This window comes from Tinamus guttatus, unplaced genomic scaffold, assembly GCF_059628265.1.
Source record: "Tinamus guttatus ecotype Peru unplaced genomic scaffold, ASM5962826v1 Tinamus_guttatus_pri_ptg000730l, whole genome shotgun sequence".
Taxonomy (NCBI): Eukaryota; Metazoa; Chordata; class Aves; order Tinamiformes; family Tinamidae; genus Tinamus; species Tinamus guttatus.
In genome coordinates, this window is record NW_028289264.1 from 341,203 (window position 1) to 367,628 (window position 26,426).

The 26,426-nt window shown below is 42.4% G+C and overlaps 1 protein-coding gene across 1 annotated transcript in view; it reads left to right on the top strand.

The window, feature by feature from the left end:
• LOC148591712 (triple functional domain protein-like) overlaps positions 1 to 26,426 on the top strand; it is a gene marked incomplete at its 3' end in the record, with an annotated part of 63,324 nt that overhangs the window by 1,587 nt on the left and 35,311 nt on the right. The gene's annotated exons all lie outside the window — the stretch shown is intronic.

The following is a 26,426-nucleotide window of genomic DNA, read 5'->3' on the forward strand; positions in this document are numbered from 1 at the left end:
TGGGTGCAGACAAAATATTTTTCTCTTTACAGTATTTACAGGGACAAATGCTTCCTTTTTCCTGTCACTTGAAGAGAATGTCAGCAAAGCTGTGTCACTTCAAAAATGAGTAAAACCATTGTGTTTTCTAGGAGGCAAAAGAAAATCCTAGATGATCAGTTTTAACCTTAGATGAGTTAAATTGGGTGGCTGTGCTGCCAGTGGGATTGTTAGCCTCCCTATCCCGCCTTCCTTTTTTTTTTTAAAGTCTAATCCCAAAGTAAAGCTAGAGCAGCCTAACAAATGGGGTTTGGTTACTTGGGAGATATGTTGTTGGGGTATTGGACAGCTGCTTAGGTTCATGTCCCTTCAAATGTGTACATTTCCAGTCTCTGTTTAGGTTATGTAAAGGCAAAGTCACTCTGAGTTGTTGGGTAAATAAGCAGCAATTGAAATTGCAAGAGAGGTTCCAGGAGAAAGAAGCTAAACTGGAAGTGAGGTGGTGGTACAGAAACATAATGTGTTGGGAATTTGAATGAGCAATGCCTTTATAGGAATTAAAGTGCAGTGAGGCAGCATAGTTGGTCTGCTTGATACCTAAGTATTACTGTCTGAGGTTGAAAATAATGAGAAAACCTTATTAGATATGTCACTTTTTTTTTTTGGTGGCAGGATTAAAGAATAAAACTGCTAACAGGCAGAACTGGCGCCAAACAGGGATTACATTTGGACTAAGAAAACTCAGTGGTTGTTGGAAGAGCCTTTCTATCTTCTGTGTAAACTGTAGATTAGTGACGACTGTATAAACTGTCTGAAAACTGATGTATAGACAAACATCACTTATTTAAAGGACTATTTTCCATACATTTAAAGTCATCTGTCAAATCCCTTAAAAATCTTCAAGGACATGAAAACAGACTGTTACTGTGTGAAAAGTTAGTGGCAAGGACTTGCTTTAGGGGTGTTGATGCATGTGTTTAAGACGCTTAATCAGTTATGAATCAAAAAATGTTAAGATAAAAACTTAAAACTTTTACAATCAAATATATTCTGAAAGGTTGAAAAAGTTACTGTGTGAACATACTTTCAGGAAGTATGGGTGCAAAGCTGAATTTGAGCAACTGATGTGCTAAGGGACGATCCTCATTCTGCCTCCTAAAGTGTAAATCACCCTTACAACATCTTGCTACAAATTCAAACATTTTTTGGTGGTTGGAGTTTGTTAATTTTGCTTTTGTGCATAATAAACAAACCTTTTCCCATCCGGTGTAGAAGAAATGTTAGCAAAAAGAGTAAAAGAGGTACTGGTTGTATCTTTAGTAACTAAATAAACTTTCTGGAAAGATGGAGATGTGCAGAGAAAAAGTCTTGTAGGCACTTCAGTCAAGCCTTGGCTAGAGCGAATAGCAGCTACCTTTTATAAATGATTCTGAAAGTCTCTGTGGAGAAAAGCAAAAGCAAACAGACCATTAACTAATAATTATTCACAACTTTGTGATGGAAGTGGATGTATTTGTTATTACCCGTAAGATATATCCTGGGTGAGTGACTTCAGCAAGCAGTACAGTTACTTTACTCATGCATGGGCTAATGATACGGTGTTCAAAGCCACTGAAGACTCTTCTTGCTACTACCTATTTATTTAGTGAACTTGCTATATTTCAAGAAGGAGCAAAATTTACATGCTGAACAAGTGGCAGGGATCTTTAGAGACCTAAATGCTTGAAAAAACGAAAGAAAAAATGAGGCCAACTTTGGAAGGCTCCTCAGTAGAGGTGTTAACTACTCCAGTTCTGCAAAATCAAATCCAAGCCTAACTGTTGTTCACTGTTATTGGTGACTCTTTTTAATAGCAATATTGTGATTTCCTCACTTTGAGGACATCACTTAACTAATACTATAAAGATACAAATCAAAAGATTTACTTAGAAACATAAGGCTTCAAGTCTAGGGGGAGAAACTGTTTTGCTTCTCCCTGATCATCTTATTTTATATACAGTTGTCTTGTTTTATACTAGTGCCTCTGTGCTAGAGGTTGGGAGAACTGGCTGCCCGTAGTAGACAGTATTAAAAATTCTGTGGAAGCAGAGACGGGTCCCCTGAGAAGGGGAGGAGAAGGATTATATGTAAAAGAAAAAGTAAGTTTACTGCTAAAAAGAAGGTAACTTTTTTTTTTTCCCCATGGATAATAAAAAAAAATCTTTCTAGCTTTTAAATTGTGGATAGAATAGCTTTCATGTTAGGTGTCAAATTTAAAAACAATACCCCAAAACCAGATTTCAGTTTAAACCCTTGAAGCAGAATGTGTGAATTTAAAATGACTTATAGAGTTTCAGTGTAGGCAGTACCTTTCTAAGAGAGTTCTTCCATGTCCTGCCAGTATATAGTAGTTAACTTATAGTGGATGTAGTCAGAGCTGTGGTTGTGCGGGCTGCTTGGCATTGCACTTGGAACAGAGTCGCTACGAATGTCTAATAAAAAGGCTCTCATGGGGAAACTGAAAGTGAAGCTCTGGCCAGCTACCTTGGTGGTAGGGAGGTTCTCCCTCCCCGCAGGATCTCTGCGCTGCCCTCTGCGAGTCGTGATTCTTGGTCTTGTAGACGTGGGGGCATTTAATGAAGTGGTGACTTATGTGGAGATTATAAAGTGTGAAACAAGTTAGCAGCTCTTTCCTGTGGCTTTGAGTGATGCCAGCATTCTGGAGGGCTCAGGGCAGTCGCTTCTAGTTACTGGAGAAGTGTGTGGACGTCAACATTATGAAGCTAATGTACAAGTTGCATAGCAGAAGAAGTAGGGTAGTAAGTGTTGGGAGCTTGAGGAGAGAATGAAGACAAGTATTTCTCTGGGAAGGCTTAAGCAGTTGGCAGATTGTTTGGCCTTCCCTCTGTGTTGTGAAAGCACTTTTGCTGGTAAAGTGACCACAGCTCTTGAGGGTGGCAGCACAAATAGTTTAAAGGTATTGAAACCTCTGTCATTAATAAAGCAACAACAAAAATATCTTCTATCGAAGTTTCAATAATCTTTTATGTTGTCCTCTTGAGTTGCATTGCTCAATGAGAAGGTTGTAGTAATAGAGCTGCTAGAGGTCAAAAAATAAACTAGTCCTGTTAAATTCTGAATCCAATTCTGGCAGTATCCATTATAATGAGATGGTAAAGTTGAAGGGGAAGCATTCTTTGAAGAGAATAATTCTGAAATAGAGAAATGTCACAACTTGGTAGCTGCTGATGTGCAGTGTGCACAGCTAGAATTACTGCAGAACCAATGAAGCAACAGTGGGAAGTTATTCTGGGCATAGTGTTGTTGGATTGACTCCACCTGGAGCAATGCACAGGAGGACAGAGCACTCGTGTAAGATGCAACAACAACTGTGTGTAGTGTGGCACACTTCTGTGCAGTAGCAAGCCAGGGTAAGATAGAAGTTTGATTATATTTGAAAAGGCCAGAAACACAAGTGTCAAATGTTTCTGAGAGGGGTGAGAGTATTGCTAACATCTGTGATAGATGTGCAGTTAAACTCACTGTGCCTTTCAAGTGAAAGGTAAGTGGGAGGTGGAGAAAAGCTGTTTTTGAGAGTAAGATGAGTTGGCTTTAAGATTTTGTGTGCTCTGAATTACGCTGTAGAATGGAGCAGATAGAGCTGGGGTGGGATTTGGTATAGCTAAGGCTTTCAGAGGTTGCAGAAGTTCAATAAAAAGGTGAGATTGCTGAAATAGTCACTTGTGGTCAGCCAAAGTGTTAAAATAGGAAAACATATTGAAACTTTGAAAATGCGCTAGTGAGTGAGTGATAGCCTTTTGAAGGCGGGTGATGATTTTGCAGAGAACAAGGGAAAGCAATTTTCGTGCTTGATGTTGGTGAGAACTAAGCGTAATCATTAAAAATCAATCAAACAAACAAAAACCCCCAAAACCCTACTAGGTAGAACAAGAACAAAAAAATACTTTAGGAAACTACTTAAAAACTAAAACAAGCAAACAAACAAAACATATCTCTTTATTTTTTTCTTATTAAAAATCTTTGATTTGGAGAAGTGACTTTAACTTTTTTTTTGGTGCAGTGAAATCAAAAAGTAGACTTCTGGTGAAGTAATACACAATACACATGATCTGCAAAGCTGAGTCATATTCCTTCAGGAAGGATACTGCTGTTTTGAGAAAATAGATCACTTACCCAGCAGCGAGGAGGAGGGATTGAGATGACATGGAACAATTCAAGCATTTTTAGCAGTGGACACAACAGTGCATTAAAGCATCTGTTTTTCAGCCTTTAGAGTAGATTGTTTTCTTGATATATGGAGAGGAGGGTCATAAATGGGTTGTGTCCAAAAAGTTTCACCAGTCTGCATGGCAAGAGTTTATAGACTTTGCTTCAAAGATCTGAATCCTCTTCAATGACTTATCTCCTAAATGGGTCCCCTAACTCATGTGGAAGGTGAGCTGTAGATCCCAGTTGTTCGGGGTTATGCAGAGGAAGAGAAGAGAACCTAATTGCCTTTGGGCATTTGTTTAAAAAGTAGGGCAGTTGTCCAAGGCTCTTGATTTGATTGAGTCTTTTCAAATCATTTAGTTAAATTTGTTTCATCTCATGTTGTAGTAACTACAGTGTGCAAGTGGCTGTAGCATTGATTAATAATAAAAAATTGCAGATACCTAACACTTTCCTACCGAGTTTGAATATGATGCTTTGTTATCTGGACCTTACTGAAGGCCTGAACTTGCTTGTTTTGGTGTATTTGATTTTTTTGTTTTCTTGAGAGGAAGAAGGGACCTTTGCAGGGGGTTAGAAAAATCCTTAAGTTTTGTATCTGTTAAGGACAATAAGATAATAAGGGAATGAAATGGAAATCTTTGGGAGACAAGTGGGTTTCCAGCACTAAAATTATGCCAGTGGTTTGTTCTGTGTGGCATGTTTTATGTTCAAGTATTTCAACTGGCTGCTCATCTGATTTTTTTAAAAACATACGTAGGAGTCGGGTTAATGCTTGTGTAACAGTCAGAATAGGAGGCCGAGTTTCAGGAAGGTGTGTTTTACCAGTTTGCATGAATACATATGTGTGTATGCATTTACATGCTGCCAAAAAATATTTGGTGTGGTTTGAAAATGGAATTTGCATGATGAGTTTTTAAGCAAAAAGTTGGGATTGTGGAGGCCTTGATGGCGCTGTTGTGGCTCAGTCTAGTGGCAGGGAGTTTAGTCTGAGCCTCAACCACTCGTTTTTCCTTGTCATCTTGGCATACCTGCAAGCAGCAATACTGATTCTTGAGGTGTTTGCAGACTGTCAACAGCTGCTTGTGTTTTTGTAGCTAACTTCATACATGCATGTTTAGCAACTGAAGCAACTGAGGGTCTCTTCAGTGAAATGAGATTTAATGATTGCTGATGAATGCTGAAAATGAGCAGGTCATACTTTTACCTAGCCCTTACCCTTTTTTTGCGGGGGGGAGGATTGGGGAGAGGGGAATTAAAAAAAATGTATATATAAAAGCTGATTCTGGTAACCTAAAATTTTAAATGAAATTCCTGCATTTTTGGACACTAATGGAACTATGTGAGATGCTTTTTCAAGGATTTTGGTCAGTTAGATGCTTCTCCCTTGGCTTTTCTTTAGATCATGTAACTGGAAAATAACTTAGAGGCCATCAAAGACTAGGCAGTGTTTCTGCTTAGATTTTTTTTCTCAAGAAAATGGCCAAATGTGGAAGCTGGGTTTCGGAGCCAAAGCAGATGTTAGCTCTTGGGAGGAAATGAGGTGATGTTTCTTGAAGTTTGGTGTAGATAATGCAGGGAGAATGCACCAAGACCAGCAGTTTTAAGAGGAGATTTAAAATAAATGCAATATTTAGATACTACTTTAGTTAACCTCCTGTTCTGCTGTGCTTACAGGGAAGACTTGTCTGAACATTATAGCGTATAACTTTTTTTTTTCTGGAAATGTCATGGTGATAAGTCCTTTGCTTTCCAAATGTTCATCTGTCACTTACTTTGGGACATTTTGGGTTATTTAACATTTAGTACAAAGATGATTTAATTTGCTGAGATCATAAAGATGCTCCACCCTCCTCTGGAAACATAGACTAAGGTATTCCAGTGGAAATGTCCTGGCCTTTTAGAGTTCTTCTGAAACTAGAAAAACAGACATTTGAAGACACTTAAAAAAAAAAAAAAAGCTGCTAATAAATAAGGATGAATTGAAATAGAAGTTGATTGTGACTAGTCCTGTTATGTGCAAAAGCTGCTTGCCTTTGGAAAGTGCTTACACCGTTAGCTGATGCCGTGACTTTGCACCCCTTGCAGCCACCTTTTGCAAACCTCAAGTCCCTGTTCTTTACAGGAAAAGCTACTTGCTAGGCTTGAACTTGCCAACAACTTAGGAAGATACAAGAGAGATTGAGTCCTGCACGTTATTGACCACGCATGGGTTGATGTGGGCCAGGCCTCTGTAGGGATAGCAGAGACAAGGCAAATTACAGCCTCTTAGAACTGTGGCACCTTTTCTGATGGAAAGATGAGGTCAGCCATAATGGCTTATGTAGTGACTCGGTGATTGCCTTGTTAATGCTTAATTAAAAAATATTAGAGACAGGCTTTTCCAAATCTAGTGGAAGGCTATCTTTGGAAGGAAAATAAGAATGGGGTCACTTTACTGAATTTCTTGGCCCAGTGGCTGAGAGCTAAGTTACAAACCCCAAATTCATCTCTGTTCCTGTTATGGGAAAATTCAACTGTTTTTCTATTGAATGAGTCAGGCAGCAGAGCTTAGCCGAGCCTCCTAAGAATAAATTTTCGTAAGTGCAGGTTGACCAGTGCTCCTTGCAGTGAGGGCCGGCAGTGACCTGCTGGTGCCTGTCCGTGCAGAAGAACTGTATGCTCTGTTGTGTGCTGCAGGGGCTGGTGTCGCACTTTGCCATCTCCAACGCCAAACCAGGCTGCAGCTCAGCCAGCAGTAATCACTTGGGATGTGTATGTGCATGTGTGTGTCTGTGTGTGTAACTACTCTTTATTCTTTTTTAGCTTGGAATCAGATGCATCCTCCTTAGCCAAAGGGAAACATTTGAGAAGCTGTGACGCAGTTACACAGATGAAGGAAGGAAATGTCCATAAGAGTCAAAAGCTAAAAATAGTTCTTCAATTCCCACCCAGAGTTCAACTCAGTAAACTGATCTAAACAGAAATCTAAATTTGTGCCCTTGTTACATAACTGCGTAATAGTCAGCCTTTGTATTACCACCTCTTCCCTATCCTGCTTAGACCTTATACTGGACTACTTCAGGTGAAGACTAGTGTCAGGCCTTCTAACATGGCTTTCAAGTGGGTTAAATAGCAGACAGAAGTAAGAAGTCTGACCAGCTCCTGTTATTGTTATAGCATAGTTCTCTCTAAAAAAAATAAAGTATTGACTGGACACACTCCTCTTCTTTGTTCCATAGTGCTCCCCTGTGGAAGCAAGATCTCCTGATCCTGCTGAGCAGAAGATTTAAGGTGGTAATTGATATTTGGCCTCAGAATCTGGAAGATTAAGGAAAGCAATAATTTTTCCCCACCAGGTTTTTTTAACAGGTAGTAAATTTGCATGTAGCTGATTCTGATATGTAAAATAAGGTAGCATTTAGTGCAAGTGTTTTAAGAATTGATTTCATGTGATGCAAGTATCTATAAGACACTTGCCTGCTGCCTGGCCACAAACCCTAGTTTGGGAGCTGTCAGTCTCCCTTTGTGGTTTAGAAGAAGAAGAAAAAAGTTTGTTGGAGTGTTTAAAAACAGCTTAAATGGAAGAGAACACTGGAAAAACTCTCAGCGTGCAAAGAGCACTCTAGATCCTATCAAAGCAGTCCTATTAAAATGAGTAAATTTCCTTTCCTTCTCTCTGGAGCAGTGCTGTGTTTTGGGGAGAGGGCAAGCTACACAATATTGCTGCTTGCTAATTGGCCTTTCCAGACTGGAAGGACCAGGGCAGGAGATTCCCTTTGAATCTGAACTTGTTGGCTGCCAGGGAAAAGTTCTTTCACCATGCTGGGTTAAACAGGGATTTACGGGTTAAAATGGTGGCATTGAGGAATTGGGAGTTGCCTTAAAAAGAGTGGATGCACATTGTAAACAAAGTGGTGTAGATTACAGTATATAACTTCAAGCAATAACTGCCTCTTCCCCCAGAGATGAAGGGTTTTTGTGCTAATAAACTTTACATGTAATACCTTCCCTCTTCTCACTGTATCACTTACTATAAAATACTAACTTGACAGATGTATGAAGTGCTGTGCTCTTACTTGTTTTTTTTTTCTTTTCCCGGAGGAGCTTGAGAATGTTTTTGTAAGATTGTTTGAACAAATTTGATTTATTTGATTACTGAAATAGTATTTGTTCCAAGCAGCAATTTATCTTTTAAAGTGGTACACAATTTGTAGAAAATTGACCCAAGTACCCACAGTAGTAGCCAGTTTGTGCCAGTAATTAGCCAATAATGTACCAATTTTAACTTTAAGGACTATATTGTAATAACATAATATGTGACAACTACTATTTTAAAAATCCCATTTCTATAGCACATGTGTCTTTTTTGAATCTTTTCATGTTGGTCTGTTTCATAGCACGAAGTCAGTATTGTGAATTTAGAGTTGTAAAAGTTTTTGAAAGACTGATTGGTAAGCTGAGGTGATAAATTAATCTGTGAAGCTTCTGCTTGTAGGCAGGGTGATGATGTAGAATCTGAGCAGGACCTACTTTGCAGTACATACCCATCAGGAGTGGGGTCAAAAAGCAGGGAGTTACTGCTCTATAACCTTGCAGATGGTCTTCAAGCAGGGAAGAAGAAGCTGTAGAGTCCTACATATGAAGTGGGTGAGGGTGAAGATGCCGTAACTTTAAGGTAGAGCACTGAAGGGCTAGTCTTCAAATTGAGCTGCCTGAGCACAGTCCGCTTCTATGTATTCATTTTAGGCTATAGCTTTTATATGTGTTGATACAGCGCAGGACATGGCGAGTGTGATCACAGGCAGGCAACAGAGTGTCCTAGGCTTTGGATTGTTTCTTTGTGTGATGTTTTCAAGTGCTTGGCGTGGGAATCCCACTCCTTACCTCCATTGCTCATATGCCATGTCCTGGCTTGTGTTGTAGCTCTAAAACTTCAGATAGCAGCGTGCATTAGCTGGTTGGTTTGGGTTCTCCTGCTGTAACGGGACTTGCCTATCAGTGGGAGAGATAAATATCAGAGGAAGGACAGGCATCTTCCAGAGTGGCTTTTGGCAGTTTCCCTTGTAGCCCTCACTTGTACTGTCCCTCCTTTTGTTCCTTTGGCTCAGTAATGAGGCACAAGTCCCCCAGAAAATAAGCTTCATCACTTGACCTCAGTGTTTGGCTCCCCAGGAAGCCCATTGTGTGCACAGAAATAGGAGGGGATCCTATGGAAAAGTCCTGCAAGGTTTGCCTGTCGACATGTCTGCTACATTGACAAACAGGACTGGCCCGGGAAGTGTTAATGCCACATTACCTAGTTTGGGAGTGCTTTGGGGGGCAGCTTCAATCAAGCCTGGCTATAGCTCAATTAAGTCCTTGTTCTGGGTCTGTGTAAAGTTTTCATTTAATGCTGTAGTGGATGACAGTGGAGGACAGTAGTCTTAGCAGACTACAATGGACAGCTGTGTTTGAGCAAAGTTATTCTGGGAGTAGAAGTGTGTTAAATCACTATGATATTGAGCAAGGCAGCTGTGTAAGCGGCTTTTTAATGGAGATGTTGATTACAGGAAAGCATCTCTTCAGATAAACACAAATTAAACACTCAGCTAGGAGAGTTTTCTTGACAGAAATCCCCAACGCACTCAAATGTGAAATTTACCATGTGGTGCTATTTTGTTCAACAAAAACTTAGTTTCAATCAACTTGTTTGAATCTCAGGTCAGTGCTGTCACTTTTCCCCACCTTGCTTTAAAAAAAAGGCAAATATCAAAGTAGGCAAAAGGAACTAAATTATCCTGCCATAAGTTTATGTATAATTAAAATCTAAATGAGGTAAAATGCCCTTTTATGAGGGAAAGCCTTACACAAGATTTAATGTGCAACACCCCCTTGAAGCAGATAAAAGCAAAAGACTTAAGTGGAAATACATCCTAATGAGTGATCTAGGTTACTATACTAATTCCTTTGCCAACAGTGTGGAATATATTAAGCGTACAGGTGGAAAAATCACTACCTTAATAGGAAGTTTTCTAAACTGAACAGTCATGTTATTTACAAAAGAAGTCCCAAATGTAGATGAAGAGATTTCTTCTCTTAGGATAGCAGAGAAGTGCATTGCTGTGTAAAAGCCGTGTTCTTCCTGTTTAGTGCAATAAAAGTTAAGTGGATATATGAAATAACTGCTTCTTTAGCAAACAAAATCTGGTAGCGCAGTACGATGGATCCCTGCTTGAAAAGTGGCTAGGAAGTAATACAGACATAAAACTTTCCCATATCATCATAGTAGAGTTGAACATCAAAGGTAACACGCATTTGGAATAGTCAGTGTTGTATTTAAAAACTTCAGTATTTGTTGTTTTCCAAGCCCTTTTGTTGGAGGTAAGCTGTGTGCTGCTCAAAAACTGAGAGAATGAAAGCGCAATATTACCATCCATTACATTAGTACAAAAATGAGTTGCTGCTTTTCAGTGGTGAAATGCTCATCCATGTGTCTTCCTTTTGAGGGAGATTTGAAGAATTAGGTCAGGATACAAGTGAAAATTCAAGATTCCTGTTATGATAGAGCAAGAGGAGTGAGGGAAGATAGGAGTAAAATAGCAGCTCCCACTGGGGACCAATTGAGCCATTTCTGTCCAGTGTGGGAGGACTTTGAGCAAGTTGTTGAGCATGGGCTAGTTAAAGCAAAGCTCCAGAGGAGGAATTCTGCTATACTTGGTTCTGTCTGAATGTTTTCAAAAACTGTCACTGTCATGAGAACTAGTCTTTGTACTTGATGTAGGGGCAGGCAGGAGAAAATCTATGATGATGAGGGCTGAGAGAAAATCTAGCAAGGTGAAGACAACTGGCAATTCAGGGTGAGGATCAGTTTGCTCATAGAAATGCAGGGAATATGCATGCTACCTACCTACTGCAAAAGCTGCTTTTTTTTTTTTTTTTTTTTTTTTTTTTTTTTTTTTTGCGTGTGTGATAAGGCTGTATAGAAAAACTGAAATAGAAACTAAATGCTCTACCAAATGTGCATAGAGAGATGCAAAGGGGCTGGATTTTTCACAGGCCACTTGACACAAAATGTACTGTTTCCTTGAAGCAACTACTGATTTCAAGGCAGAAGGGAAGGGTTTATTCATCCAAGAAGGATGAGTAAAAGCGGAAGGATGGGAGGGTAATACTGGCACCAAATGAAGAAAATTGTTGGTGCTGTGAGGTCCCAGAGAGAGCTAACATACGGAAGAGGCAGTGAGGTGAGTTACCTTTTGTAGGTTCTATGCTACTCAGATGTTTATATTGCAGGCAAAAGGCATAAGCCCTTTGTGACTGATTTCTTCCCATGATTTTTTTTTTTTCTTTTGGAACAAAACTTCTCTTGGATAAAATAGTGTGGTATGTGAAGCATGTATTGTCTTGAACTGAACTTGAAGGCAGCTAAATCACCTTCGTATTGATTGTTGGCTTCTAATAAGGTATCGGTGGAGGGAAAGATGATATAATTAATGTAAAGCTAGCTTTCCAAAAAGGGCAGCCGTGTAGCTGAAAATCTTGAAAAGTTGAAACTTGAGTAAAGGGAAAAGAGTTGATTTGAGTTTACTCCCTGGGCTACTAATAATTTCAAAGACAACAATTTCATATGCAATTATCTAGTCTTAACAGCATTGAGGTGTGTTTTTTTTTTTTTTTTTTTAAAAAAAAAAACACTAGGAGTATACTGCCGCAAGAGTCAACCAAAGTGCAACCCATACCTTTCAGTTCTGCCTTTAATTTGTGCAGGTATAGGCAGTATTTCCATTGCAGGTGCTGCTTTTGTGGCTTATTTGGTCACAGTTCTGATTCCATCCAAAGTTCTTCAGCCAGTGTCTGAAATTAAAAATCGATCCTGCAACACTCTGAGATAGTGACAGAAATTGTCTGTTATCCAAATGTATGAATTTATTAATTGTCTGATAGCTTGAAAATGGCTCTTAATTAACAGCATAAGTTTTGTAAAGATAGCCGTGTATTAGTGCGCTTCCCCCCTCCCATCCCTCCAAAATTGGCCTTGCCAAAGAGATGCTCTGTGATTGTTGCAGCTTGGAGCGGGTCAGGAATGCCAGACAGCAACTTCATAGAAGCTGGAACTGACTTCGTTTATTCCGCGTTACGTATCACAATATATAGCAATTAGCATAGCAACATCTCGGCAGAGCATCAGTAATTGGTTACAAGCATTAATGTGCTAACATATCATAGGTTGCTAAGCCGTATCCAAGCGTCTAACCGCAAGATTTAAAAACAGCATCTCAGTCCTAGGAACTTCCTCAAGTACAGGAGACACTTCCTTAAAAGTTGTTTACCGAAATTCAGTGATTCTGCATGTCAGCCTTTTCAGTCCAGGTTAAGGACGGTCAGAGGCACCCCCCTGTACAATGTCCCCCTACATTTCCCCCTTTTTCTTTAGATCAAATGTCCCCGAGAAGCAAGCCAACCTTGAGGTGTCAGATTCGGATTACGTGACAAGGCATTTAACAAACGTGATATTAAAGCGCGTAAACAGGTCCAAGTGATCATTAAACCAACTACAAGCAACAGTCCCCATAGTAACAACATTAGTAGCGATTTTACCAACGATTTCATCCCTCCCCCGATTCCAAACAAGTCAGTTAACCCATCGAGTCCGAAAAACCCAACATCTTTTGTTACTTTCTCCGTATGTTTGATCAAGTCGTGGAGTTGTCGATGTATAGCTGCTGAGTGATCTTGCAGGTCCATGCAGCACATTCCGTCAAAGTCCTGACACCCATGCCCGTGAGCAAGAAGCAGGAAATCAATAGCGGCACGGTTTTGCAGTACAGCGTGTTGTACCTGGGTTAAATCATCTGACAACTCACTAAGCACAATACTGGTTGCGTTTGCCTGCTTAACTGCCCAGCATGCAAGACGTTCAATATTCCTGTGAGCTCGGGCAGCTGACACTCCCGGCACAAAAAAGGAGGCAAAAATTATTTCCCAATCATTCCATAAACTAACATCATCATTGCAATCACTACCTACAGTAACCTTTGTACTCCTTCGTCGCCTAACTGCTATTTTCCGGCTCCCAGGAGGCCCGTGTGGCCATATCATACTAAGGCGACCGATTGTGCAAGGTCCTCCCATAGGCTGCAAAGTATGTTAACAAATGCTTTTTTACGTGTATGGCCTTCTCTCCAGGCTGTGCCGTTGCCCATATGACCTTAGAAAAGGTATCCACACAAACATGGACATATTTCAATCTTCCAAAGCTCGACACATGAGTGACGTCCATTTGCCACAGCTCTAAGGCCCTCAGTCCTCTCGGATTGACCCCGATACCCAATCCTGGACCATGGTGGCTACACTGTGGGCACGCCTGCACAATTCCCCGTGCATCTTCCAATGATACCCCAAACTGCCTTGCCAAACCCTTAGCGTTAGTATGCAACATTCCATGACCCACTCTTGCCGCTTCAAACCGATTGAATGGTCCCATCCGAGGGGCTACACTCACCAACCTATCTGCTCGGGCATTCCCTTCCCCTAGGCCTAGTTCCCATGTGTGACTACGGATATGTATCACGCAGTAAGACTCAGTCCTCATCATAATCGCCTTCCTTAATTGAAGGAACAACTTTCCCAATCGCTGATCCTCCATGGCCTTAATCAAGGCACCTTCTATTCGGTCTACCACTCCTGCTACGTATAAGGAGTCAGTGACCACATTCAAGGGTACCGACACCCACTTGGTGAAGGCCCAAACTACTGCTTTCAATTCCAAGGTTTGAAGGGAATCCTTCTCCTCCGCGGATAAAGTCTGAGACTCCCATCGATCTCCATCCTGCCAGGTAATTGCAGCCAAGCGCAATTTTTTACCTGCATCTGTGAAAGCCGTTACCGCATCTGGCAATGGTCGCTTGGATCGCTTAGGGCATTCGACCCAATCATAACTGTTTAACAAGTGACCGATTTTCCCCGACACTGGGCGCGATATTATGTCCCCTGAAAAATCCAACAACGCCAACTGCAGAGCTGTCGAGTGCCTAATTGCCCACTCTAAATCTCCCTTTTGTATCGGTAGACCTATCATGTTCGGTTCTTCCCCTGCAATCGCTACGACCCGATCCCTACCTTTCCGAATTAGAGATCCCAGAATCTCAAAGGGTGTCGCAATAGCTGTTTTTGGACGCACTGCAGGGAATACCCATTCTAGCACCGATACCTGTGTCTCTCCCCCTTTTTCTTTAATGAGCTGACTAATTACAGCAGCGTAACTAGTCGGCCCCTTTAACAGTAGTAAGGTTATACCGAGGTCCAACCTCCGGCGGTAGGCTAACCGCTGAGACAAGACCTGGGAGAGATTCCGAAGGCACTGTTGTTGCTGCTCTGTCAGGCTGATTGGCGTCGCTGGGTCAGTACCTTTTAGTAAAGGCACTAATGGTGCAATCTCATCATTGCTAATACCTAGGACAGACCGTACCCATTGCAAATCCCCCATAAAGGTTTGCACATCAGACAACGTGCGCAGGCTCACTTTCAATTCTACTTTCTGTGGCCTAATGGTAGCCTCTGATATAAGCCAACCCAAGTACTTCCAAGGCTGAGTACGTTGTACCTTTTCAGGTGCAATTTGCAACCCTCGCTCCCGAAGGGCCTTTGAAATTACTTCCTCCTCTTTTACCGTAATAGGTTCTGCTCGTGCAAAAAGGATATCATCCATATAATGATAGATCAATGTATGTGGCCACTGTGTACGCAATGGCTGCAGGGCCGCGGCCACAAACAATTGACACATTGTCGGACTGTTCTTCATTCCTTGGGGTAACACTACCCACTGATAACGCCTAGCAGGTGCTGCCCTATTTATGGATGGTAGCGTAAATGCAAAGCGGACGGAGTCCTGGGCCTGCAGTGGAATGGTATAGAAACAATCTTTTAAGTCAATTATCAACAAGTACCAACTTTCCGGGATCATAGAAGGAGAAGGCAGGCCAGGCTGTAAAGCCCCCATCGCCTGCATCTGTTGATTAACGGCACGAAGATCATGAAGTAACCTCCACTTCCCTGACTTCTTAGGGATAACAAAGATCGGTGTATTCCAGGGGCTAGTGGAGGGCACCAAATGACCCGCCTTTAACTGTTCCTCTACTAACTCTTCCGCTATTTGCAGCCTCTCCTTCGTTAGCGGCCACTGCTCCACCCAGACAGGGTCTTCTGTTATCCAGGTGATAGCAACAGGCTGCTCAACAGTAGCCGCTAAGGAAAACCCTGTCTTGACGCAGTTGAGAGAACCACTCCTAGCTGAGCCATGCACTCCCTGCCAATCAACATTTGAATAGGAGCAGGCAAAGGCAGGATAGACACGTGAGTGCTGGCCACTTGATCATCTATTGTAAGCTGTACAGGGTAAACACTTTCCTCTGTTTGTTGAACCCCGCCTACACCTCCAATGCACGCTGCGGCTATCCTTTTTGGCCAATGCCGTGGCCAACACTCGCTTGAGACGATGGTGCAATCTGCACCAGTGTCCATCAACCCTTGACAGCACACGCTTTGGCCCCGGAAACTCACTTGCACCTTCACTAATGGCCTATGTTTCATGTTTAGAGTTAAGAGGGCTTGTCCTCCTGTGGACCCAAAACCTTTTTGCTTCCGTGGCGGCAATGAAGCTGCTTGGGGATTAATAGCCCCTAACAAATTCTGCAAAGGAACTAATTGAGCCAATTTACTACCTTTAGCAATAGTTACCGGTGGGGTCAATGTGTATACCACCATTTCGATTACCCCTTCCGAATCCGAATCAATAATCCCAGGTATTACAAAAATACCAGACATTCCCGCCGAAGATCGACCCAATATCAACCCCCCAATTCTTTTCCCTGACCAAGGTAAGCCTTTAAACTGGGAAGGAATTCGCACGGGGGAGGCATCTTGTAGACAGATGCTTACTGCGGCTGCCAGGTCAATGCCCAGGCTTCCCCTTGTGGCAGGCAGCCAGAGCTCCCCCCCTGCACCATTGTTCTCCTCGCGCGGGCAGGGTTCGCGCTCACATTCCCGTTTCCCGAAAAGACAGTACCAGGGGCTGATCGGCACGCCTTTTGGGAATGAGTGTCTGTCTGACATCGGGGGCACCAAACACGCCCTTCATCACAATTCTTCCGAATATGTCCTCGACGACCACACCGGAAGCACTTAGGGCCATCATCACTCGGCCGTTTCCTCTGTCCCTTTCCCACAAGGGGTTGCAGTGCCGCCGCTAACACTCGGGTCGCTTGCGCCTGCTGAGCGGCTGAATCAAGCAATGCCTGCTCTACCCGAGTCCCTAAAAATGCTCCTGGGTTTCCCACACCCCGACGAACGATCTCTTCAAGCATCTCCTCAAGGGACACTCCCTGAGGCAATGTCACCAGCACATCCCTAGTTCGTTTATTAGCATTCTCAACTGCTAAGGACTGCGCCATAAGCCTCCTAGTTCTTTCATCTAGCGCATCCATCTCCTCTAAAGCTTTAAGCAAACGATCCACAAACTCACCAAAGGGCTCGTTCACACCCTGTTTAACATTTACAAAAGACGGCCCCTTCTTTTCCTCTGGTAAAGACATAAACGCTGATAAGGCGGTCTGTGTCACGAGCCTCAAAAGAATAGGAGGATACTGCATCTGCACCCCCACATCCGCGAAGTTTCCCTGTCCTATGACCGTTTCGGGCCGTAAATTAAACAATGGGTCATCCTGCCCCCGCGGCACAGCGCATTCACGTGCCGCGTGAGCTGCCCACTGTCTTTCCCATAACAGTAACTGACCCGGTGTCAAAATTAATTTTGCGATTTGTTGACAATCACTAGGAAGAAGCATATCACTGTTAAAAATGTAGGATAGCATTTGTCTGGAGGGCTCGCCTTTGATCCCCCAACGCACGACCGTATCCCTTAATTGGCTCAAAATTTTCCAATCAAATGGATCCCATTTACCCGCTGCCCCCCCTTGACCATCCGGCTCAAAGGTTACCGGGCACGCTACCCTCATAGCCGGCTCCCATTGACCCTCCAGAATCGCATCCCTGATAACCCCAGACCAACGCGAAGAGGAAACCCGCGGACCCGAACGCCCCTCGGAAGCCCCAGACCACCCCCCATCTGTTGCTCGCCCATCTGCCTGAGCTTGAACCAGTGCTCTAGAGGCTTCTCGGAACAGTTTATCAGAGGGTCGGTCCCGGCTTCGCTCCGGCGGTTGCTCCTGTGGTCTATTCCCAGCTGCCCCTGCTGGGGGTGGTGGCGCCGACGGCTGGTCTGGCGATTCGGGAGTCGCGGTTGGCTGGTCTGGCGATTCGGGAGTCGCGGTCGATCCGGCTGGCACAGGTTCCGGTGGTAAAGGTGGTGGCTCCGAGGGACGCTGAGATTGCGACGACCCGCCTCCGAGAACGCTGTCAATCAACTCCTTGGCGGTGCTCTTTGGGACTGCAGTAGCGCCTCGTCCAAGGGGGCCCTTCTGCACTGCCAATCCCTCGGGAGACGATTCCTCCCCTTGCAGCATCTGCGTCGCAGCTGCTACCATTTTCTTTTCAGCCTGCATACACTTGAGCTGATTCGCCACCTCGCGCCAAGTTTGACCCAGTTCTTTGGCAGTTTTGTTGCCCTCCAGAGTGGCTTCCCATAATGAGTCCCCTATCTCACGCCACTCTGTTATACTAAAAACAAGTTGTGGCTCCTTTAAATGTCCTTTCCCCCTTGCCCACTTAATCAACTCATACAGCTTCTTCGTGCTCACTGCTGCCTCCCTTTTTGCTAATAACTCCAGCAGCAGTTGTTCAGCAGCTTCTCGCTCCATGTACACGTGCACTGGGAATTCTGCTTCTAGCCGTTACCCCACGCCGTCTTCCCGTGTGCGCATTCACGGCCGGCTTACCCGCTCCGGTCCACCTTCTTGGTCGGATCACTCGGCTGCACCCATACGTCGTCCTCCGGAATCCCGCACCGTTGTGCCAAGTTCCTGTACTGGACCCTGTTCTGGTCCCTGTTCGGGCGCCACTTGTTGCAGCTTGGAGCGGGTCAGGAATGCCAGACAGCAACTTCATAGAAGCTGGAACTGACTTCGTTTATTCCGCGTTACGTATCACAATATATAGCAATTAGCATAGCAACATCTCGGCAGAGCATCAGTAATTGGTTACAAGCATTAATGTGCTAACATATCATAGGTTGCTAAGCCGTATCCAAGCGTCTAACCGCAAGATTTAAAAACAGCATCTCAGTCCTAGGAACTTCCTCAAGTACAGGAGACACTTCCTTAAAAGTTGTTTACCGAAATTCAGTGATTCTGCATGTCAGCCTTTTCAGTCCAGGTTAAGGACGGTCAGAGGCACCCCCCTGTACAATGTCCCCCTACATGTGATGGCATCCTATCGTGATAGGAGTGGAAAAAAATGAGTGATGCAGTGGGAGAACAGGTGAAAAGAGGCTTGTATTTATGCACAGGGGTTGTGTTGGGGGGGAAAAAAAAGATTTTGAAATGTAGTAATAGAAATCTATATTCATTAGAAGAATCAAAAGAATGAGAAGAAAAAAATTATAGTGAATGTAATGCACAGGATCCTAGATGACCTATATGTCCATTTTAGGAGCCTAGCTTTGATCTAAAACTGGAAAGTAAACCCTGTCATTCCTCTTATGTTGCCAGTGGGTCTCCCCATGTATTCTGAGCTGACTTTTTGAAGCTGTAACTGCTTCTGAGGCTAGAAATCATTAGTGGGGTTCTGCTGAGGCCTGTGCTTCTGGGGAGGTAGTTCCTTAGCTCTCTGGTGTGCCTGCCTATTGCCCTGCCTCTCAGCTGCTTCGGCAGCTCTCTGGAAGCTGAGGCTCTGTGCTGGATTTCACTGTGCTTAGCATGAAGGTCCTGTGGTCTGGCTGGTGCCGGAAAAAAATAGAGCTGAATACAGGCAGGCTACACGATCCGAATTCCTGATGAGAAAGAGGTCTCGCGTGTTGTCTTTAAAACAATGTTAGTCACTCCGTCCCTGCTTTTCCCTTAAGCTTTCAGATCCCTGTCTGAATGTGGCCTCAATTGAATTCCTGTCCTTTGAAGGAAATCCTCTGCTCAGTGTAAGTTGGTATACTTGGAACATGAGGGCAGCAGTTAGGATCCAAAATTAATTGCCCATTGGGATGGATAAGGCCACTTGAGCATTGAAGAGAATATTGTCTCTTTTAAAAGCTTTCTAAAATGGACAACTTTGAAAATCAGTTGCATCCTTATGGCGTGACAAAGTAACAAAGTATTGTGACCACTGAATCTTGCTCTTAGCTTCACCTCATAACAACAAAGATGAGGTAATATTTTATCCTGAGGATGGTGCAAGTTGAAAGAGGGAGATCTTTACTTGCTGCCTCTTTACCTTTTTTTTCTCTCTCTCTCCTCACCAGCTCAGAGATGTAGGAAGAAAAACACACAATTGATGCAGAGAGCAGAGGGCAAAACATCTCACTCCAACACTGATGCACAAGTACTGGTAACACTGTCAGTGGCAGAGCAATACTGTTTAAACTCTGGCCAAGACCCTGGTCTGTCCTTTGTGCCAGTTCTGCCCTATTGGGGAGCAGCTCTATCAGCCTGGCTTCTAGGCGTGCTGTGCTTGTTGCAGGAGTATCCGTATTAAATGACTGGTAAGGCTGTTTCAGTGAGCCAAAAAAGAGAGTTATGGAGGTTAATGTGGCATAGGCAATGGAATAGCACCTGTGCATGGTGGTGGAGCTGTTAAAGCTTGTCATGTGCCAGCAGAGTTATGAGAAGTTAGAGCTAGGGAGAGGGCTCTTAGCTCAAATTGCTTTTGGGAGCTTGATGATGGAGGAAGAGCCAACTACTGCATGATGGGGGTCCAAACGCATCAATGTCTTTTTAAATAGTAAAGATGAATTTCAACTACATATGTAACCAGTGGGTGCCAGGAACTTAATGTTGGCTTTTGCAGATGCTCTCACTGCATCAGGCAATATAAAGAATTAGGCTTAATGTGCTTGATTAAAGGAAACACCTTATTTCCAGTAATGCTTGAGCTAGCATGCAGGCACTTCTGTGATTTGAACTTAAAATATGAGTGAGCTGCTCTGCTATTGCTCTCTGACGAATTTCTGTGACTTGCACTGGAGTGGCTGTGGGCAAGTGGGGCAGGGAGAGCACTGCGCTGTTTCAGTAATTGTATAATTAAATTCACTGGTGCTAGGCCAAGGCTACTGATCACAAGGGCTGGTGCTGAATCAGAAGGAACACTTTAAATGGCACTCTGTTAAACAGAAACATAATTGCCCTCTCTTTCCCCTTCTTGGCTTATGGGGTGACTGAATTGCTCATTTCATACATGACTTTGAATGTGACTGGAGCTGTGAATCAGTATTTGTTAGAGTTCTGCATCTGGCTTATGTTCCAACTTCCCTTTTCGGCGCTTGAGAGGCTGTCTGTGTTATTGGTAACTATGTAGTGAAAATCCCCTTAAACTTTCCTTGTTGTGAGTGGGTGAAAATGTTTGGCAAACACGCGAATCAATAATTGCTTATTTGCTTCACCGCCGCTTCTGAAAAGTGGCACTGTTCTCTCTGCGTTTGCCCAAATAATCAATGCCTGTTCCCAAACTGATAATTAAGAGGGGCAGATAACTTCAGACTTTCCTGCACAAAGTCATTCCACAACTGTCCCTCTTTCTGCAACTGCTCGGGCTTATTCCATCCCTCCTCTTCCATCATCTGCAGCAAGGCTTGTATCAATGGTACTATAGGTTACATGCAGTTAGGATCATTTAGGATCACTGATGATCATTTGAAAGTTCTTTATTGGTTTACCCTGTTGCTGACATGCCTGCAGCTCAATGCATGGAAAAAAAAAAGGATGAATAAACTGAAAAAAGGCTATTAAGAGGGAAACAGTTTCCTCTGTATGAGGAATAACACTGCATGTATCTTGACCTGCTAAGCTTTCATAAAGAGGAGACTGGGTTTTTTTAATGGCCTAGTCTAACATGTCCATTTTGTTCTGCTTTTACCAAATGAAATTGAAAATTAAAATGAGGGGGAAAATACCTTCATGATTACAGTTTTCCCTTGGGAACTATTTCAGTTGTGGCTTTCTCATAAGAGAGATCATGGCTTCCTTTCTATTTCTGTGGCATTGAAAATAGAGATTTGGGTAGTCATTTTTTTAACTTAAGAAAATTTTAGATGCCAGTCTTGAAAAATAAAACCAACTTCCAGGTAATGTTTACATTTTGAGGAAGTCTTTACCTAATCAGATGGCTGTCATCTGACCTTTGCCAAATATAATTGGAATAGTACGTGTGCAGTATAGTAAGGAGAGGATAAAATAATCTATTTACATGTAAAACATATGCGTTTTTTTCTTTTCTGTAGAGGAAAGACAAGACTATCTGCTTTCCTTTGATACTCAGTTCAGTGGCATCTTACTCCTCTGGAAGGCAGCAAGATAATTTTGAGCTGTAGTTCACACTATTGCAGATCAAGAGGGCTGACTACCCATGTAGCACACTGTTTTGCTTGGGGAACTTGCTTCATTCCCAGACTTGAGTACTTCTCTGATTTATTTATTTTTTTTTTCAACAGGATGAACAAAATTAAAGCCTCAAACTCTACTGCTGTATAGATCATATGTGCTAGAAATGCAATAGCTGTATCTGTACAAACCAAAAAGCATGAGGAGTTTCTTCTGCAGAGCTTCTCAAAGCCAATAACTGTATGCAGAAGACAACCAGAAGCAGGCATTTGAAGTTTCTCTTGGGTGCAAATATGCTGAATAAATCACTCACCCAAAAAGCTGCTTCAGCAGGGCCTTTGCAGAAAGCAGGTCAGCAACTGAAATGACTTGAATAATTGAGTTCATATGTGCTGAAAATGCATGTAGAATTTGTAGAATTCAAATTTCTACAAATCTGTGAAATTCATCATTGGCTAAAGTGATTCTGCGATATGACATATCTCTCCAGCAGATAATGTTATTTAGAAGGTTCCTACTTGCATTGTGCCCATTCCGATGGGCGTAAATTGTTAACTCCCAATTCTTGCGTATATGTTTTTATTGAATACTACTAATTGATCTAGCATTGATGTAAGACTTAGGGCTCTAGGAGTCTTGCTGTGGTAGTTGGATTTGACCTCCTTGTCCCACCTGCCACATTTCCATTTCTGTACTAGTTAACCTGAAAAGCTGTGTGCTGAAGACCCGGTCACCTGGCTGTGGTTTCGTTGTCGTTCAGTAACTGACTTTAGGACTTTGAAAGGTGGTGTTCCAAACCTATGTTTTACCATGGGTGTCTTTGGTGACAGGAGAATGTCAGGATGCCTCTAGAAGAGATATAACATTTGAAGTTGTAAGCAACGTCGATTAACTCTGATGAAAAATCCTGGAGCGAAGTACTTGTGCTTGCTGAAGATCTGCTGAAAAACTTAGCAATGGATACTGCTGGCAGTAAGGGTTGGTTCTGTGAGGGCTGCTGCTGACCTACCCTAAAAGCTTTAGGACCTGGATTCTTGTGGCTGTTGAATGTATGTGCATTTTCCAACAGGGGCTGACAGGAGGCTAGAGTGAAAGTTTTGATTTCTCAATAATATATATATCTATAAACATATCTAGATGGATATAGTGTTTTGGGGGAGAATTCACTAGGCTGCACTTAAAAGTTGAGCTGTTGGTCATGGAAAGCTCAGTGCAGACTGTGTGTGCTGGTCAGTCTGCAGTTACAATTGGGGTCATAGGGAACCTCATTCATTTCATTAGCTGAGGAGGGAAATTGAAAAGCACTTGGAGTGAGTCTGTTATCAGTCAGTGGGAGTAGCTTGTGTGAGTTTTTCAGAAGAGAAAGAACTCTCACCTGCGTTATTGCTTGGCCTTTATGAACAGAGTATGTGATTTTTTTTTTTAAAGAATATTCAAACAAATGTGTAGGCTAAACAGTGCCTCAGCCTCCTGTATCTTCTGGTTTCATTATATAGCTCCCAGCATCCTAAACTTCAGTGCATTTCTGTGCCATGATGGATACTCTTAAGGAATTGTAAGCATTTGCTTGACTCTGTTAGTAGACCATCTGTAAAATCCAAATTGTCAGGCATGATTGAAAACACTCCCTAGGGAATCAGTATTGGCATATTTGCAGTTGCATCTAGGGTGAAGAGAGGAAAGGGAGTATTTATGGGATAATTTTCTCTTAATGCAGCCCCTTTCCTACTCTGCTGTTTAATCTTGCAGTCAGTGCTGCAAGGGCAGAAGTCCCTTGGTGACAAAGCTACTGAATCCTGCAGGCATATATGTCAATACTTTAAAAAATAAATAAAATAAAAGGGGACTTCACTCAAGTATACGCACAACCTATAGAAATGTCAGGTTTGGTTAGGTTGAATTATGCGTGTCCCGCAGTGTAAGTTCTGTTACAAATTGCTGAATACCAAGTTTTGTCCCATACAAAAAAAAACCCTTTATGAACGTGGGTCACTTGTGTGACTAATGGAGTCAAGCAGAGTGCTTTGCTTTGGTATTAATTATGAGTGCTCATTGAGAGGAGCAGCTGTTCCTCTACCAGGACTACTGTAGCAGAAAATGTATTTCCCAGGTAATAGTAAAATGCCTAAAACACTCTTTTGGGGATCTTTCATTCTGGTTGATAGACTTTGGGCATGAGCTATTGCAGAGTACTACTTACTTCATGTTATAATGTTTTGGTACCATCCCAACAAGTGCTTGTTACTGGCAGCTGAAGTTACTGTTTGTTGTTTTTAGGAAGTGTGTTAAGGTACAAGAATGTGAAGCAGTATAGTCTTAATGCTTCAAAGCGAAGATTCATCTGGCCCATTACCTGGTCTCCAGTGGTGGCCAAACCAGATGCCCAGGAAAGACTGTAAAGATTGGGCAAACCTGGAATTCTTCTTTCTTCCCAGCATCCAGTTGGATTTCTCAAACCAAATATTAATTCTGTATTTAGTGACATGCAGAGCTTTGCTTTTCTCTTAACTTGTTTAACATCCCCTGGGACTTGTGTTCAATTCCATTCTCTGTGACAGTGTGGACGGTATGTGACAGTATGAAGCCTTAACTACATGTTGGATGAGGGCCACCTCCTTGTGTTACTGGTAACCTGCTACCTTCCAGTTTGCTTGAGAGCCTCTGGTACTGGAAGAGATGGCAAACAGTTGATTTGCCCTGCCCGGTCCACTCATGACTTCATAAACCTTTCTTAGGTTTCCCAGCTTCTCTGTCTTGAAGAGTCCTACTCTATTTGACTATATTTTCTTTCTTTATTTTGTACAGGAGGATTCACATTGATCGTTCTTGTTGCTCTTTGGTCTTTCCTTATTTGTTTTGTCTTTTGGGGGAAGCTGGAACTGTGGGACTGGATGTAACAAGATGTAACACGCAACGGACTTAAACATCTCTCTAACGCTGCCCCTAGTGATGTTCTATTTGCCTTTGCTGCTAACTGAGCATTTGATTTGCTGCTTCTCCCTGGTTGTGAGCAGCAAGTTTGCTTCCATGAAACTGCGCCCCGCTACTAAGAGCTTGTCATTGTACATAACCATTCAGTTTTTTTTCCCTTCACTTACATGCTTTTGTTTTTACCTACACTGAACATATCCTTGAAGATAAGGTGACCCAAGTACTAGCTAAGTCATAACTGAAGCTGAGTCCGTTAGCAAATCAGAACCCATGTAGTTTGTGCATTAGGTGTTGAGCTAAAGGAAATGCTAATGTAAGATCAGTTCAGTATTTTTGTAAGCCAGCTGTCATGAATATAAGTAAAATTGGTAGTGGCCTTGAGCTGCCTCATAATGAGTTGCAAGCCTCAGGTCTGAGACAAACTCGATTTTTAATTCTTAAAAGTAAGGTTGTTTATTTGTAGTCTCTTCAAATCCTAGCTGTTGTACTTTCTGATAACTCTAGTTCTAGCTTGGGGAGCTTTGGGGCTTCAGGTAGGGTTTTATTTGCAAAGGGATGGTGTGGCTCCACGTGGCTTTTGCACAACAGCTGGAATATAGACTGCTTTGTGTGATGTCAGTTATGCATCTGCAAGCTGTTGCATCTCTTGGCGGGGTTTAATGATGCTATTGGAGAACATAGGAACAACAGCCTTCTATACTCTTAAAAGATTTCGTTCTATATTAATCTGACTAGTTCATTGCAGGAAAAACAAAATCGATAAAGTCTGTTTAACTTAGCTTGGACTAATGTTGTTGTGGTTCTCTTCTTGTATGTGGATATGGGGTGAGAAGCAGCCCTCAAGCCTGGTGGTACATACAGTTGCTGGTGCCATTAAGTAGTAGTGACATTTTCATGGTGCTTGGTATTTAAGGTCATGCCAGTATTCAGTTCTGAAATGGTCAGGAGCAGCCCCAGCTTCCAAAAGGATGTGCTGTAAAATCTTACTTTATGTGTGCATGATGCGGTGGGAGCAGATGCATTTGATAGCTGAGACTGAAAGGAAGCCTTTAGCTGCCATGGAAATGATGGCTCTTCAGGCGTTCTCTAATTTAGTGCTGACTAGGGCTGTGGCTTATGTGGGTTGAAGCTCCTTTTCTTAGAAAGTCCCTGATGTTGACACTAGTCTGGGCCTTCCTGTTCTTCCTGGTTTTAGTAACCTAGAAAAACTTGTTCGCATCCACTGCTGAGCCCAGGCAGTTCCCATCTTTGTGAAGAAGCATGTGTACCCTGAACTCAAAGTTAGATGAAGTAGTGTTGGTTAGCACAACTATAATGTTCATGTGGTGTGTGTATGTGCATGTTTTATTTTTATTTTTTAAAAAGCTTCCATCAAGCTTGTAGTAATTTTTATAGTTAAACTGGAATCAGCAAGAGTAAACTCGGTGTTATTTTGTGTAGCAGATATGTCTGATGTGTCAAAGAAAAACTGGTAGGGAAGTGTCTGGTTAGAATGAATAGTAAACAAGTTTTCTTGTAAAGTGATTTTAAGGTGAGATAATGGCTTCCAAATCTTTCAGTGAGAAAGTGCTTTTTAAGCAGCATAGTAATTGCTTATATGAATCATGATGCGTATGCAAGTTAACATAAGATTTTTTTTTTTTTTGATTTGGAGTTGTTCTTGATTTTCTTGATTCTTGTTGCAACACAAGTGAAAGATGAGGATGTTCCTCCTGTGAATAAGTTGTTGCATCCTCCTGTGATGCAACAGCATAAATGATTTATAAAACTTTGGTTTGTTTGTATTTCAACATAAGCTGTTACTTTCTATGTTACTTCAGTAACAGAACTAATTAATTCTTTAATAGTACACTAGCTTCATCTCAG